Source organism: Lissotriton vulgaris, chromosome 9 (assembly GCF_964263255.1).
Source record: "Lissotriton vulgaris chromosome 9, aLisVul1.2, whole genome shotgun sequence".
Classification (NCBI taxonomy): Eukaryota; Metazoa; Chordata; class Amphibia; order Caudata; family Salamandridae; genus Lissotriton; species Lissotriton vulgaris.
The window spans coordinates 344413227-344431109 of NC_141697.1; positions in this window are offsets into that span (position 1 = coordinate 344413227).

Here is a 17883-nt window from a genome sequence, read left to right on the forward strand (position 1 = left end):
GCGCTGCAGCCGCTGCAATGAGGACCCTACACAAGTGCTGTTTTCTATCGCTTGGTCCCGACTGACTCGCAGGGGCCACGCCTCTTTATTTTATAAGTACGCCTGGCATCAGACGCCAGCGCCACGGCGTAATCTCCGGGCGTGGGATAGCTATACCACTACCCTGCCGAAGAACATTACAGTCCTTCTAACCTTTATTAAACATAAACAAAACATCAACATATCGGTCTTTTATCAGAAATAGAAATCGTCGGAGGCCAAACGGCCATGGAGGTGATCACCAAAGTGGAAAAGATCATTGCTAACCACAGGATCTTTGAGGTGGTATTTTTGCATTTGTCACCCCGAGTGGGATGGGTATGCTCAGACGTGAGTCCCGTGCTCTCCACACCACTGGAGTCAAGATATCCTGGCTGAAGACGGCTGATAGCCAGAAACCGGCCCTAGGATGCTTGATTCCGGTCCAGGAAAGACATGGCCTGGCAGTTCGGGCTGGACGGTTCCCATGAGGCACAGGGTCAAGGCTGATTTGCATATGGCCATGTCTGAACTGGGGTGGTGTGGAGTGCAAAAAAACGATGGATTTAGGCCCAGATCTCTGTACTGGGTTGAATGTATGACATTGTTCTGCATTCTGTTCATCAACTGTTATTTTTGCATGTGTCACCCCGAGTGGGATGGGTATGCTCAGACGTGAGTCCCATGCTCTCCACACCACTGGAGTCAAGCTATCCTGGCTGAAGACAGCTGATAGCCAGAAACCGGTCCTAGGATGCTTGATTCCTGTCCAGGAAAGACATGGCTTGGCAGTTCGGGTTGGACTGTTCCCATGAGGCACAGGGTCAAGGCTGCTTTGCATATGACCATGTCTGAACTGGGGTGGTGTGGAGTGTAAAAAAACGATGAATTTAGGCAAAGATCTCTGTACTGGGGTGAATGTATGACATTGTTCTGCATTCTGTCCATCAACTATTATTTTTGCACAAGGGTATAGCACCCGTCTGATAGGTGTCCAAAGTCCATGCAGACACATTCCCATGGTCGTTGGGGGTTGTCTTCAATGATGACGGGGTGAGGTCTATCAGGTTGGCCTGACACCTGGCATCATTGGCACGTTCTGACTGTCTGCTCTACCATGGTGTCCATCCCTGGAAACCACACTTTTGTTCTCAGCCGACCCTTCGTTTTCACCACGCCCTAGTGTCCTCGATGTGCAAGATCTACCATCTGTTGGGTAAGGCTTGAAGGGATTACTAGCCGTGGACCTCTCAGCAGGCACCCCTTAGAGTCAATGGAGCGTTCTTCTTTGATTCTCATGATCGACTCAAGCGTGGTCTTTGCTTGTGGTGTTCGCCGGGCCATCGTGGCTTGGATGAGGCGCCAGTCATTTGTATGGACTGCGGTGATGGCCAGCTGAAGACACTCGTCATTCTGGGTGGCTTCCACTATTGTTTTGAGACTCATCGGAAGTGGTCGGGATTGTTCTGCCACGAACCAAACATATTCCTCAGTGTCCTTAGCGGCTTCTTCTTCTACTTTGGTCGCAGCTCTTGGTGTCTCGAGAGATAGTCTGCCGGGGTGGATGATCCTGGTTTGTACTCGACCCTGTAGTCATAGCCTTGCAGCTGGAGGATTCATTTCTCTATCCTCTGGGGGAGGGGGGGTTTGACGCTGATCCTTGAAAAAGGGGTAGGAGGGGCTTGTGGTCGGTGGTGACCGTGAATGGGTGTCCATACACGTAAATGTGGAAGTGCCAACATGTCAATGGATGGCGATTGCCTGCCTCTCAATCTACGGCATAGGCAATTAGAGCCCAGTCTTCATTACGTTGTTGTTGTGTGGGCACTGGCCCTAGTCCGTAGGGGCTAGCATCGACGGCAATGTTGGTAGGCCGGGTCGGGTCAAAGTAAGATAGCGTGGTATCTGCGGAGAGTGCTGCTTTGGTGTCCTTGAAGGCTTGTTCCTGGTCGGGGCCCCACTGCCACGCGGTAGAGGATTTTGTCAGTTCCCTGAGGTGTTTTGTGATGTTGGTCAAATCTGGGATGAAAGGTCCACAGAAGTTTACCATTCTGAGGAAACTTCGTACTTCCGATGTATTGGAGGGTGCTGGGGCTTCCTGGATATCTCGCACCTTGTCTCCTTTGTCCAAGAACGTGTAGCCAGAGAAGCTGATTTTCTTCTTTAAGAACTGACATTTGTCCTTATGCAATGTGAGGCCAGACTCTCGGATCTGTAAGAGGAAGCTGCAGAGCTTTCTGTGGTGATCATCCAGGGATGTGGCATATACCAGCAGGTCGGCACTCACATTCAGGACTCCAGGGAGTCTGCTGAGGAACTCCCGAATGGTGTTTTGAAACACCTTAGCGGCACTTGAGATCCCAAAGTTCAGACGCCTGTACTGTCTGTGTCCCACGTGTGTCGAGAATGTGGTGATGCATCGGGAATCTGGATGGAGGGGCAGCTGGTGATATCCAGAGCACAGATCCATCTTCGAGAACCACAATACGCCGTTCAGCTCCCCCAGGATGTCATGATGGTGGGAGTGTGTCACCAGGTCACGGGATCTCCTATGTTATCCCCCGTGACGGTGAAGAGGAGCCTCTCCGGAAGAGCCCAACCAGAGAAGAGGAGCCCAGACGCGTATCCCCAAGTTTGGGACCTTTACTTTAAGGACTATTAGTTGTTGGACAGTCATTCTGTATGCACGAATAAAAAGCGACTTATCCGGCTCCTTCCCTCCTTGTTAACTCAAAGGTTACAGGGTGATGTGACGTTCCTTTTTTATAGCTACTTTCGGGAGGCGCATGTCAACACAGATGCAAACCTGCCCTGGCTGTTTTGGTTTTTCTCGCCACTACGATCGGGGACACTCAGAGAGTGTCCCCGCTGACTTTCTCTATGATCCCCTGCCGTTCTAGCACCTCCAGTTCCTCTTCAACCTTCTGCCATAGGTGGAATGCTATGTGTCTGTGCCTCAGTGCCACCATTTGAACAGACTGGTCGATGTGGAGTGAGATTTCTTTCCCTTTGAGGCACCCGATTCCTTTGATAATGCCTGCGAGTTCTTCTTCCTGGAAAGCGAGAGCATAGGAGATAAGCCTCAGTTCTTCTGCCGTCAGGCCGCTTACTAGCATTCCACCCCCTTCATCTGTGACATACACCGTGGTGGGGAACCTCCGATCCTGGTGCTGAATTCCGGTCTTGAAACATCCCCATAGTGGGATGTGCGTCTTCTGCTGGTATGTGAATACACAAAATCTTGCTTCGCGCAACGGTGGGCGAGGATTCAATTGGTTGTATACGTTGGAGGCCATCAGTTCGATTGAGGCTCCTGTGTCTATGGTGGCCAGCACATCTTGGTGGTGAATCTAGATCTGCCACTTTGGGAGCCTGTGTCATTTCTTGAGCGGTTGATTCACTGCGAATACGTAATGGACGGGGTAGTCATCTGTGTCGTCATCCATGTCTTCGCTGCTTTGCGCTTCTTCGACGGTCTGGGCCGTCTCTTTTAAGCATGGGCGGAAAATCCGTTCCGCTCGCGGATTTTGCGGATTTTCAGTAAATTCGCAATCCGCGAGATTCGCGAATTTCCCGCAAAATCCGCGAACAGAAATCCGCGAACGGGGATTGGGTCAAAAGTTCAAGCTGACTTTTGTAACTCTTTTAGAATGGCGCCAGCAAGCTGCCAGAGCCATTCTAAAATAGTTACAAAAGTCAGCTTCAACAGGAAGCTCTAATAGATAAAGTAAAGCAGGTGCTGCTCAAATTCAGTTACACAATCATTAATCACCCTAAAAACTTGGGGTGATTAATGATTGTGTAACTTAATTTGACCTTCAACTGGAGCACCTGCTTTACTTTATCTATTAGTGCTTCCTGTTGAAGCTATTTCTAGCTATTTTAGAATGGTGCTGGCAGCTTGCCGGCGCCATTCTAAGTGGGGCTGAGGGCAGAAGGGCACAACAGTGGGACAGAGGGCAGAAGGGGACAAAAAATGAGTGGGGCAGAGGGCAGAAGGGCACAGAAACAAGTGGTACAGAGGCCAGATGGGCATAAAAAACAAGAGGGTGGCAGTGATTAAGCAGGCAAAAAAAAAAACCCGCGAAATTGCAAAGCGCCTCGCGAACACCCGCGAACACGCAAAGTGCCTCGCGAACACCCGCGAACACGCAAAAATAAAAAAAATCAGCGAATTCACGAATTTTGCGGATTGCCAATTCGCAAATCCGCAAATTCGCGAATTGCCAATTCGCTAAATTCGCCCATGCTTAGTCTCTTTGTGGGGCTTCGATGACCTGCACACTGTCGCAAAATGGTTCATCTGCCACGGGCCGAGCATTTCTTCCCTCTCGCCGGGCAGGTCTGCATGCGGTGGGGTGTACCTCCACAATAGCCGCATTTTTTCTTCCTGACTGTTGGACGCTTGTCTGGGTGTTGGCGTGGCGTGGCTTTCACAACGTTCACTTGCTCTGTCTTGATAGGACTGTGGAGGCCAGCCTCCATGTGAGAAGCTCTGACCTTTGCTAGTTCTTTGGATCGTCCCATGGTGAGTATAACAACCAGGATTTTCCGGATTCTTGGAGGATGTTCTCCTTGAGTTTCGAGGAGTAACAGCTTGTATTACCTGGGCCCTGATTTCCTCTTGCTCATCCTGGAAGCCGCACGTGCTGGCCAGCTCTTTCAAACGCATGTGGAACACGTCTAACGACTCCTCCATTTCCTGCTTGGTCTAAAGAAAGATAAATCTCTCGTAGTCTCTGTTTGCCATAGGCTTGAAGTGTGCATTCAGAGCATTCAGCAGTGTCGCATACGTCTTTGGGGTGGCCTCCACTAGCGTTTTGTAGATGTGATGTATGTCTTTGCCTCCTAGGTGGAGAAGCAGTGCCCTCCGCCTTTCACTGGCTATTCCTACCCCTTCAAGATAGATTTGGAGACAGTCAGTCCAGTACCTCTATCTAGGGGTGATGGAGGAGGGGGCACTGACTACCACAAAGGGTTCGATGGCTGGTATCGACGCCATTTTGACCCAGCTGTGGGAGAACCTCGCGGCACACGCACTGCATCTCTACATGACAGGAATGGCAGCCGCCTGGCAGAGGATAGCTGGGATGCTGATGGGCCTTACCACGGTTTACCTTAGTGACTCTACCTGCTCCCGACTTCGACATCCACCAGGGGGCGCTTGGGTTTGAGGCATGCGTGATCCCAGGCTGGGTGCTGAGTGTTAACTGATGACCCAATCACTGGTACTCAATCGGTTTGCAGTTCCTTAGTAGTGGCAGCAGGCTGGCACTTTATGTGAGTGTAGGGCCTTCCTTAGTGGCACCAGGCCGACTTTGCATGTGGCTGCAGGGCTTTCACTCTTTTCGCAGGCTACCCACTGTGGAGGAGCACTGGATCTCTGGGCATTGAGGCGGCGTGAGTACGTTTCCGCAGTCATTGTCAGTGTTATAGGGCCAACTTGGGGGGTGCTTCACGCAAGCTGCGGCCACTGCAATGAGGATGCTACGTGAGTGCTGTGTTCTATCGCGAGGTCCCGACTGACTCGCGGGCGCCACGCCTCTTTATTTTATAACTACGTCTGGCGTCAGACACCAGCGCCACAGCGTACTCTCCAGGCATGGGTAAGCTATACTGCTACGCCGCCGGAGAACATTAAAAGAAATAAAGAGCAATGCAGGATAGCGACAAAGCGACCTTCAGAAACTGCTGTAGCACCACTCTCCCTGAAAGGGTTTTGTTTCTGTACAAATATACATTTTTATCATCGGAATAGGATGCATCAAATAAAGTTGATGTGGGGGAGGGAAGCTCGGAACAAACATCCGCACACATTAGTAAACAGTTAGCAGCAAACTCTAGCGCTCTTGCATTTAGCAGGTTGTTCAAATAAAATCTACAGAGAAAGCATTTGTGAGCCCTCCAGAATCCCTTATGCTGCAGCTACACCCTACCGGCCCGCCATATCCGCCCTTCCTCCCTCTCACGCACATGCCTGCTCTGGACTTTTCTTTTACAAATCAGTGCTGTTGCTGTGTTACTTCAGTTGTTTCAATTATAACAAGGGAACCCAATAGATACCTAGGGACCATGGGCAGACAATCTATTCTAGAGAACAAAGGTCCTTGGGATAAGCGTGATGAACCATACAATGGAAAATATAGACTTGAATCAGTACTATATCAGGTGGTTTCAGTGCCCAGCCGGGGCTGAACATTTTTTATTCAACATATACAAGAATGGGGAAGACCACGGAGAGGGTTCAATACATCATTTGATAGGGTACAAACCTGTACCTATCCGAGAATAACTCACAAACAATTAAAAAGTGGAAATGGAAAAAATAGAGGAGAGAAGAAAAAGACAAACAATATCAGGCAAAAAAGGAGTGGGAGCCAACTGTCCCTTGCATTTGAATCAATCGTGAAGCAAGTTTGGACAAACAATTACTGCAATAGAATAAACACAATGGAAATACTGCAGAATTGCTAAAAATGTCGACAACGTTTCGATCCCTAGCCCTTAATGAACTGGGATCATCATCAGGACTTGATTTTAAGTTGCCTGTTTAGCTATTGAAGTGCCTGTTACAATCTGTTCCGCAGCATATAATCAAGGGATGTGGTATGGGCGCGGTCCGAGTTGGAGGTGATTATCTCAGGCTTCGGGTTGCTCAAAGAGAGTAAGGACCTCAAAAGTAAGACTGTAGGGCACTCTGCGTTGGTATGGGGGAGATAGTTGCTCCAGTTGTCAGCGTTGGCTGAAGTTACAACGCACGATATAATAGCCGCGTCAATGTTGCTCCAGGATCGAGCAGTGAACGGGGAGTCGGCGGGCTCAATGGCCGGTGCAACAGACTGAGCCGAGAATCCGGAAGTCGGGATGTTACTTCAGTTGGACCAACTAATCCGGACCCTGGTCCGCACTACAGCTCCCAGAATACATCACGTAGTTAATGAAAGTGAGCCGAGCAGCTCTGGTTACATGGAGTCACCTGGCAGGAAATATTCAAATGTTTCTTGTTAGGACCTAAATAGAGTGCTTCGGTTTATTCAGCCTGAGCGTATTTTGCGGTGCACTAGCCACCCGAGTATGTGTGTCAATTCGCAAAATCCTTTTTGGCAGCATGTGATCAGGCAACTTGCTGCGGTCAGTGGCTGCCAGTCATACAGTGTGTCACATTACAACACATACAGTTAGCCTCTGTCCTGAGGTGACACAAGTCAGACCTCCGTTATGTTGTCCCGATGCAGGAAGAGTGTAAGTCATGCTCTCCTACTGTTGCACTGACTTGGTATGCAATAAAAATATGCTTTAGCTAGCGCAGTTATGTTAGTCATGTGAGTGTAATTTCTAATATTTGTATGTTTCCCTCATTTTGCTCATGTGAAAGTGTCACTCATTGTCATTGAAATGTCACTTATAATTAATTTTTAACCTTAATTTCTCAAAAACTACTAAACTAATTTACATCAAATCACCAAAAACACAATCTGTGGACCAAGATCTAGCTTACAGCCAAATCTGGAATAATTTCATTCAGCAGTTTTTGCAGTAGCAATTCTTAAAGACTTCTGTGGAAAATACATGGGGATTTTTCATTTTGAGACCTCCTTTTTTCTTGGCTCCTCCCACTTGACGGGTCACATGAAAAATGTCCATGCACAAACTAGACACAAAAGTGCACTTTTTAGGAAGGTTTTGTGGAGATTTATTAAACCGAGCCAAAGTTATTAGCAACACAAAAAATGCATTTCATATGAAAACGCTGACCTAACTATCACCACCGTGTGTTTCCATTGTAAATGCATTTTTTGTGTTGTTAATAACTTTGGAGCTACCAGATGGCCGCTCATTGAGAGGGCTCCGCCGGCCAAGATCACTATCTGGTAGAATCAGGTCAACACAACTTGAAAGCACACAGACATGGCTCGCCCTACTCTCCTACTCACGGGGGCTGATGGTGGACCAGGTGGAGGTTTCGCTGTGCAAGCAGCACCAGCGATAGAGGCAGTGACAAAATTGGCCTTGGCGCCATGTGGCTTGGCCTGTGTGGAGAGCTGAGGCTTTGGGCTGCAGTGAACGTGGAGGCCGCGCTGGACAGAGAGTAAGCAGCGATTACCTGACTTCTGAGCGGGGTGGACCGGAAGCATGCATGTGTGGCGCTACCGCCCCCAGCTCTGCTTGGAAGGCATCCAGATTCGGCGGAGGAAGATCGTAGGTGATGGGTAGGGGGTGCGCTTTAGTAGGATACCCACCGCCTGGAGCCTCAGAAAGTGTGACAGCTGCGTCCCCCAATTGGCATGGCACTCCCCGTTGCCCAATGGTGATCTGAGGAGGTGGGCACAACGATACCAGCGGCAGGAAGGAGAGGCCTCCCCGCATATGTACATTTTACAGGCCCACTTGGAGTGGAGGCTGAAGCAGTGTGGCTGCAGTGGATACTCAGTGAAAGAGCGCTACCCCTCGGGCCTGCTGGGCCTGTCCGAGGGAAGGAGGGCACATTGGAGAGTGAAGTGAGGGACGCTGAGGCATCCGGAACTGCGGCAGCTCGGTGACTCGCAAGGGCTAGAGGGGGGCGGAGGTGCTCGATGGTCTGCGTTCACTGCAAGAGCCTCCTTCTTGCTGAGAAGGCTATCAGAGGTGCCTAGGCCATAGCATTGTGTCTGTGCCAGTGCAGATGGGCGCGTGGGGCCCCAACAATGCTGCTGGATGACGGCCTCCCCACAGTGAATATAATGGCAAACCTGTGAGGCTCTGAGTGCAGCCTGTGACCTGGACCGGGCCCTCAACCCCATTGCAAGTGGGACTACCGGCTTGGGTAGTATTAGGTGGCACGCTGAGAGAGATAGGGGACATCGCCTCATGGACTGAATCAGTAGGGGTGAGATTGCTGACTGCGCTGTGCATTGGCGAGGTTGGCGCTGGTTGTAGCCGCTGGGGAGGGGCCCCATCTTAAGAGGCCTCATCATGGGGAAAAGTGACGGCATGCAAACAAAGTTCCAATTTGACAGCAGGCACAGCATCTGGCACGCAATCTGAAGCATCCCCTGAGCGCAATGATGGACAGACGCAGCCTGATGTGGACATAAAGAATATCCTAGTTGAGGTTCGATCCAGTCAACATGTCAAGCAGAGGGTGGACAAGCACAACAACTGCCTTGACCAACTTGAGCAATGAGTATCTGACACAGAGGATGTCCAGGCAAAGGCAAGGAAGAAATTTCTAAAAATCGACTTGTTATTGGAGGTAATCAAAGCCAAGAATGAGGGCCTTGAGGCGTGCTCCAGACAAAATAACCTCAGAATTACAGGCCTTCCGAAATCTACACAGTGCTATGATTGGCCTGAGAGCGAGACAAAATACAGTCCCAGGGCAATGCCTTTTCCTTTTATACTGATTTCACTATTACCATACAGGTGGCTAGTCAGGAGTTCACTCCAGCTAAAAAGATATTGCAGAAGGCTACGGCACCCTATGCAGTGATCTACCCAGGGAGCATGAAAGTAACATGGGAGGGCCAGCAACAATTTTTTAATGACGCCAAAGCTGCGTTAAAATTTGCTAGGCAAGTTGTAGCATTTGGTGGCCCCCTAGCTATACCCCAGTGAAAGGGCCCAACCCTACACTGAGTGATAATAATGATTGAGGTTACATAAAGTGTTGTGAGGAAAGATCTTGATTGCAAGTTGTGGGATACCCTACTGTATGTTGTGTTGCATTGCAATAAAGTCATAATACTGTTCTTTCTTTGAATTGCTGCCTCCTTAGTCACTGGAAAACATGTAAATACATGATGGATGAGCGGTGAACACATAGGCTGTGAACTTGCTCTTAAAAATCTGCCTAAGAGTTGATCTCAGCAAACCTACCATGTTGGTGGGGGTGTATGCCTGGATTTGCTCTGCCCCTCGGGATGAGTCCCTTAGTGGTTGATTTGCATTGTGGGGTATTGGGAGGGAAGGGAAGGGAGGGGTAGGTGCATAACCAGGTTGGGTGGTTGATGTAGGTTGGGGTGGTAGGGTGTTGTTGTTGGTCTCAGCATTGGATGATGTAGATACTGTACTGTAATGGCACGCCTCCTTTGAGGGGAGAATCATCAATTAATTGCAGCATTACAAAGTTATACGGGCAGATGCCCTGCATTAAGTTTCTTACATGGAACATTCACGGTCTTAATGATCACTGTAAGACTCACCGAGTTTTTGCTTATATCCAGCGGTATGAAATAGACATATGCCTGTTGCAAGAATTAAACTTCACTGAGGGCACTGCGTCTAGTCTCAAGTCCAATTGGATAGGTGAGAAATACACCTCTCTATACTCTAACTGCAGCTGGGGTGGCGGCGATAGTCCTCAGGAAGGGGTTGGAATGGCGCATGCGCAAGGTTAAGAATGGCGTGCAGGGCAGGTACATGCTTGTAGCGGAAGACCTCATGGGACATCCCATTAGAATATTAGGAGTATATGGCCCGAAGATAGACGAGCCCCAAATTTGTTTTAGAAGTATGGAAGCAGGCTGAGCCATTAGGGTGGGGAGAAACCTTATGGGGGGACTTCAATTAACTGAGGTGGCGAAGTGAGCTAAAGAACGATGATGGATTCAACCCGGATCTGTGACTGAGGGTGAGTGTCTGAAAAGTTTCAGCACTCCGTCTTTGGGGATTTCAATGTAATCTTTTTTTTTAAACATATTTTTATTAACATTTATGGTTTTTCCACATTTACACTACACATTATTTGTAACAACAACATTTCAATGTAGTGTTCATTTGTCACACTAGACAGGTTATTACACATTACAACGACAATCCTGGGTAGGACATATCCACAGTTATTTTATATTTGAGACTAGTATCAGCTAATCCTTGCTCGCGCAATAGCCCGCTGCCCCAGTAAATAACTATCATAATCCCTGTCTAACGCTGCTTCCACGCCCATTCTCGGTGGGCACCTCCTTTTTCATACCCAGATCGGGCACTGTCCTCAGCGATCATACACTCAACCTATTGGAATTAAGCACACACTCCAGTAATATGAGAATTAAACCAAAGAAACAAAAGAGGAAGGGAACAAAGAGAACATGGCATGCCAAGGGGAGACAAATGGTGCACCTGTTTCCGGGAGTGCAGTCATATGACTTAACAGTTACGCAATATATGCTGTACCTTGCTTGTATCATCTGAAGGGGACGGGGAGAGGCAAAGGGTGAGGAGAAAAAGAGGAGGCGATGAGCCCCCACTCCACAGGGCTTGATCCCTCTTCCACTGCTCATGGTTTCCCAGGACCAGCGTCACCTGGCCCTACTTCCAGGGGGGGAGGCTGTATATTGTCAAGTCCTCCACCGCCAGGCCCACCCTTGCAGACAAGTGCGAATCATTTGCTGCCCCTCACCTCCTCTACACTGGCCTTACTGGTTTGCTCCGGGTTTTCCCAGTTCACCAGCACTTCTTTCCATAAATCAGCTATTGGTCTACTCCTGATGCCTCTCGCCTCTTCCCAACTCAACGCTCTGGCCTCCGCTCTCACCCAAATGATAACCTCACTGTTCCAACTAGCTACCTGTGGTTCCGTAGCGGATTTCCATATCAGAGCGATCCGTCTCTTAGCTAAGCCCAAAGCCAGGTCTCTAAATCGATTCCCCACTTTCCGCTTAGGAGGACGTGGGAAAAGCCCCAAAAAACAGACCTCCACAGATAGCGCCTTGTCCCTCCCCCCCAATGCAGCTTAAATCCTGGCCAAAATTCTCTCCCAGTACAATCGTACTACGCCGCAACTTCATGTCATGTGTATGAAACCGGCATCCACATAGGCACACCTCGGGCATTTCCGCATCTCACCCCAGTATGTAACATTTAATCTATGAGGTGTCATATACACCATATGTATATGGTTGAATTGTGTGTATTTGAGTCTGGTGTTCCTTGAAATGTTCTTGTGAGATCTCAGTACCTTACCCCATTCACTATCTATAAATTCCCTATCTATCGCTCTTTCCCACTTACTCCAGAGATCTGTCCTGGGGCCAGTGCCTGCGACAACCAGTGCTTCATGGTGCCATTTCACTTGGTGCCCCGCCGTACCCAATGTACTCAGTGCATGTAATACCAGGTGATTCGCAGGCTCATCCCCCTCCCCCATAACTGTCCAAAGGTGTGAACCAAAGCTTCATACTGCAAGAACCGGTCGGGAGAGAGGCCAGAGGCATCCATTAAGTCTGTAAAGGGGACTAGTGAGCTACCTTGATAGCAATCAACCACCGAATCTATACCCGCCTCTGTCCACACCAGCAGCTGCCCTGCGGTAAACACCGTCAGTGGGTCCCCATGAGGGAGCCCAACCAGTGATAGCTTGGGGGAGTACCACGGGGTCCCCCACACCTGTGCACGCAGTGTTTCCAGGTATGTAAGGCCGTAAACTGCAACACCGACTTGTATGGAACACTGAGCGCCGGTCTCAACAATTTGTCCAGCAAGAAAGCCGGGTAACCGTCGGGTTCCATTAGCCAGGTCCCCTCCACAGCCACATCCTCCGTCCACTGTGCTAGCCATTGCAACTGGGCAGCCAGCATGTACAGCTCGAAATCTGGCAACCCCAGGCCTCCCTGTTCCATCAGGTGCTGTAAAATCTGTAGGGAAACCCAGCGTCTATCATCCCCCCAGATCAGGTCCCTAACCAGGGAATTCAGAGGACTGAACCATCTCCTGGGCATAAGGGTTGGCAAATTAACAAAGAAGTACAGCAATCTCAGCAGCATAACCATTTTTAGTAAAGAAACTCTCGCCATGATAGGCAGCTGCAAAGTGCACCAGAAATGCATGAATGTCCTGAGAGACCGCAATGCCCTGTCCAGGTTCCCACTCCTCAGATCTTCCAGGGAATGAAAGACCTGTATCCCAAGATAATTAAATGAGTGGAGGGCCCAATTAATGTCAGCTGGTAAGCACACTGGCCGAGACGTCGGACCCACTAAAGTGAACAAGTAGGTCTTTTTCTTGTTAACCTTCAAACCCGACAATGCCTCAAAGGCTCCAGGAGTGTAAGCGCCGTTACAGTACCAGGCGCTGCTGCTTGCAGGTACACCCCCTAGCAAACACAGGGGGTACCCAATTAACCACTAGGCATCTGGGTAAATATACATTTAGCAAAATACAAGTGATGCCAATGGTGTTCAATTTGAACGTAGTTATTTAAGGACAAGGATACCATCAATTATCCCTCTCCACTGTACACATTTACAATGACTCAATCCAATGTCCTACTTTTATGTTCATCTTATGGTTAATTTTCTAAAGAAACACAAAACACATAAGTGATATCGTTTTATCCTTTTAGTAATCTTTTCAAAAAAAATGTTTTTTTAAAGATCTTCAGTATTGTAATCATACACATCAAAAAATCACACAATATCTTTTTTCTTATGTCAAGCAATTTTCAACAAGACATACAGGCAGAAAAAACAAATAACAAAATAAAGTTTAGACAATCGTTGACCCTTAATCCATGGGTTATGTCTGAAGCCCAATAGCTTACAACTAAGGAAAATTGGAAATGTCTCTTGTAACCTTAATTCCTTTTTCGAACACCACAATTGTATTTGGGAGTCGGTGAAGCACAACTCAATGTTTTTATGGCTTCTCAAGTCACTCCAACTCCTCGGGCATATATCCCATATTACTTCCAAGTAAAACAAAGTGTGTCGAGATCAATAATAAACTGTCGACGCGTTTCGGCCTGTCAAACAGTTTCAGGCCTCATCAGGACAATGGGCAAACAAAACAAGCAGTACTTTACCACATTCAAATCTGGTAAATATTCCCAGTCTATTATCAAAGCTAGTCTTCGCTATGGTATATCACACCAAGCATCTCATTTGGCAATTCTTCATATTTGCGAAACAACCTGGCATTCAAATGCGTGATTAAATCCAAAGTTCCGGTCTGGAAGAAGATAAGGTCATTACAACCGCCCAGCACCGTCAAGCGTCTCCAAGTCACGCCAACTCTTCTCTATAGACTCGTTCCTCACAGTCACCGAGGAGCTACCATACCGCTACGGCGCTGCTGCTTGCAGGTACACCAACAGATCATCAGCATACAATGAGATCGTATGGATCCGCCCGTCCAGTTTAATAACCAGGCATTCCCCACCATGCTGAATCAACTCTGCAAGGGGTTCGATCGCCAGTGCAAACAACAGGGCTGAAAGGGGGCACACCTGCTAAGTCCCCCGCTCTATATAATATTGGGAGGATACTGATTTCCCAACCTTGACCCATGCAGTTTGTGAGGCATACAACAGTTGAACCCTCCCCAAGGCCCAGACGCAGCATAGTCTCAAAAAGATTCTCCCAGCGGATCACTGACATAATATAGAATGACAAAATATAGACTTACCAAAATATAGTCACCAAAAAATAGAATGCGAAAATATCGAATTCCTATCTACAAACAGGTGAGTACAAAAATATCTAATCCAAAATATAGTCTGTAAAAAATATAGTCAGTCAAAATATCGATTTTTTTTAAATGTCTTAAAAGTAATTTAAAATTAATGAAATAATAAATATAATTAACTAAAACATACTTAAAAATACTCAAATAACCTTAAAATTAAGATATAATTAATTTAAGTTATTAATAAAAAATGTACAATATTTTACCGTAGGATAGCAGGAGGGTAACATTTAATATTACCACTCCAGTGAGTGCAACAGTAGGGAAAGCGTTGGATAGCGTAGGGGTAAAAAATTCTATTCCCACTCCAGTGAGTGCAACAGTAGGGAAAGCGTTGGATAGCGTAAGGGTAAAAATTACTATTCCCACTCCAGAGAGTGCAACAGTAGGGAAAGCTTTGGATAGCGGGAGGGTAAAAAATACTATTCCCACTCCAGTGAGTGCAACAGTAGGGAAAGCGTTGGATAGCGTAGGGGTAAAAAATACTATTCCCACTCCAGAGAGTGCAACAGTAGGGAAGGCGTTGGATGGCATAGGGGTAAAAATTACTATTCCCATTCCAGAGAGTGCAACAGTAGGGAAAGCGTTAGATAGCATAAGGGTAAAAATTACTATTCCCACTCCAGAGTGCAACAGTAGGGAAAGCGTTGCATAGCGGGAGGGTAAAAATTACTATTCCAACTCCAGAGCGTGCAACAGTAGGGAAAGCGTTGGATAGCGTAGGGGTAAGAATTACTATTCCCACTCCAGAGAGTGCAACAGTAGGGAAAGCGTTGGATATTGGAAGGGTATAAATTACTATTTCCACTCCAGAGAGTACAACAGTAGGGAAAGCATTGGATAGCGTAGGGGTAAAAATTACTATTCCCACTCCAGAGAGTGCAACAGTAGGGAAAGCGTTGGATAGCCTAGGGGTAAAAAATACTATTCCCACTCCAGAGAGTGCAACAGTAGGGAAAGCGTTGGATAGCGGGAGTGTGAAAATTACTATTCCCACTCCAGATAGTGCAACAGTAGGGAAAGCTTTGAATAGCGTAGGGGTAAAAATTACTATTCCCACTCCAGAGAGTGCAACAGTAGGGAAAGCGTTGGATAGCATAGGGGTAAAAAATACTATTCCCACTCCAGAGAGTGCAACAGTAGGGAAAGCGTTGGATAGCGGGAGGGTGAAAATTACTATTCCCACTCCAGTGAGTTTAACAGTAGGGAAAGTAATTATTTAATATATTATTAAAAATAAATTAAATATCAATACCAATAAAACATTAATTGAAATTAATAACCAATTTAATATTATGTAATAATTAATTAGAAATAGACCTACATATTAGTTAATAAAAATTAATAACCTATTCATAATTATTCAACAACGAATTAATTTTAAATAACAAAAACTAATTAATAATAAAAATTAATACCAATTAAAAATTAACAGTAAATTAATTATCAATACACAAAAAGAATTTTTAATATGTAATTATTTACAATTACATTACTTCCCACCCTATTCCCCTATAAACCCACATCCCACTACAGAAAATACATTAATACAATTATCATAATTATCGAATATTTAATTAATACAAAATAATTACCAATTAATAAAAATTAATTGCCAATTAATAGAAATGAATTACCAATTAAAAATTAATTAACAATACATTTAAAATCAATACGAATAAATGGAAAAAAATATTTACTTTATTACAATTAAATTACTTCCCACCCTATTCCCCTATAAACCCACAACCCGCTACAGAAAAAAAAATATAGAATATTAACATAATTAACAATTAATCAATTAATACAAATTAATTGGCAATTAATAAAAATTACTTACCAATTACAAAATAACAATAAATTCAAAATGAATACCAATAAATAAATAAAAATATTTAATTAATTACAATTAAATTACTTCCCACCCTATTCCCCTATAAACCCACAACCCGCTACAGAATTAAATTACGCAAAAATTAAATAACAAAATTCATTACTTAAAATACATTAAACATACATTACAAAAATTAATATACACTTTTCACACATATACTAACATACAAAACACTTTAAAAAAAAGTTATATTATTAAAAAATCGATATATTTAATGCCTATATTGTATATTTCGATATTTTGACTTCTATATTTTGAAAATCGATATTACTTACCTTAAATTCGATATTTTTAACCACTATATTGTGTCCATTCGATATTTTGTCCATTCTATATTTTTACTTCGATATTATGTCCTTTCTATATTTTGGAATAGATATTATGACTGTTTACCTCTCCCAGCCAACCGTGTCAAAGGCCTTTTCCAGGTCACTTGACAGCGCAGCCGCCAAAGGCAGGGATCTCGTCTCCTCATGGAACAAAACATAATACACCCTGCGCAGATTGTAGGAGGTATTACGGGAGGGGATAAAGCCGTTCTGATCCGTATGAATAATGGTGTGCATATACGGGAGCAACCGGACCGCCAGTATTTAACTAAGGATCTTGAACTCGAGATTGAGCATCAAGAGTGGTCTATAATACTTCAATGTAATCCTTGACCCCACGAGGGACATAGATAGTGCTTCCGGATGCTCTCACCCACGGGCGGCTGTGCAACTAGGCCTACTCATGAGTGATTTTGACCTACACAACATTTGGAGAGCCAGCAACACAACACATAGGGAAGGTATACGCTTAAACACTGCACACTTGACCTGGTTCCGTTTAGATAACTGGCTAGTGTCATGGAGTATTGTGCCATGGTTGGCACGGTCCTCGCACCTCCTGTGTACTCTCTTAGATCATGTTCTGATGCTCCTGGAACTACAGGTGCCGGGCACCCCGTCACAGGCTTTCATGTGGCGATTGCCGTCAGTGGCATTGAGGGACCAGGTATTTTGGGAAGAAATTTGGCAGGCTATTGTGACGTACTTTGACAATAATGATACGGATGACATCATGCAAGACACCCTATGTGAAGCCTTTAAGGTGGTCGTCTGCAGGGAATGCTTAGTAAAACATATGGGGATGCTCTGCGTTCTTCAGGAGGACCATGCGCGGCTGGAGCAGGACATCCACAACCTGAAGGTTAGTTTCTTTACTAGGTGAGATCTGAGCATTCTGTATGCTATACGGGAGACGCTAACAGAGTTTGAGGAGGCACCTCAGTGGGAGGTACCCTACAGGGGACAAGAGGCAAGAGCATCCCGCTTTGGGGAGGGTGAACGACCGGACAAGTCCTAAGCCCTATTACTGCGTAAACCATGGGCTAGCGACTACATCGCTGAACTACAGGACAAAGACACGCACATGCACACTAGTACCAAGAATGTTCAGGCCGGAGGGCCCTCCGCTAGACCTCCCAGATCATTTTGATGCAATTCAGCTCTTGTGGTTGGAGGAAGGTCTCAGGTGCAATCTGTATGAGC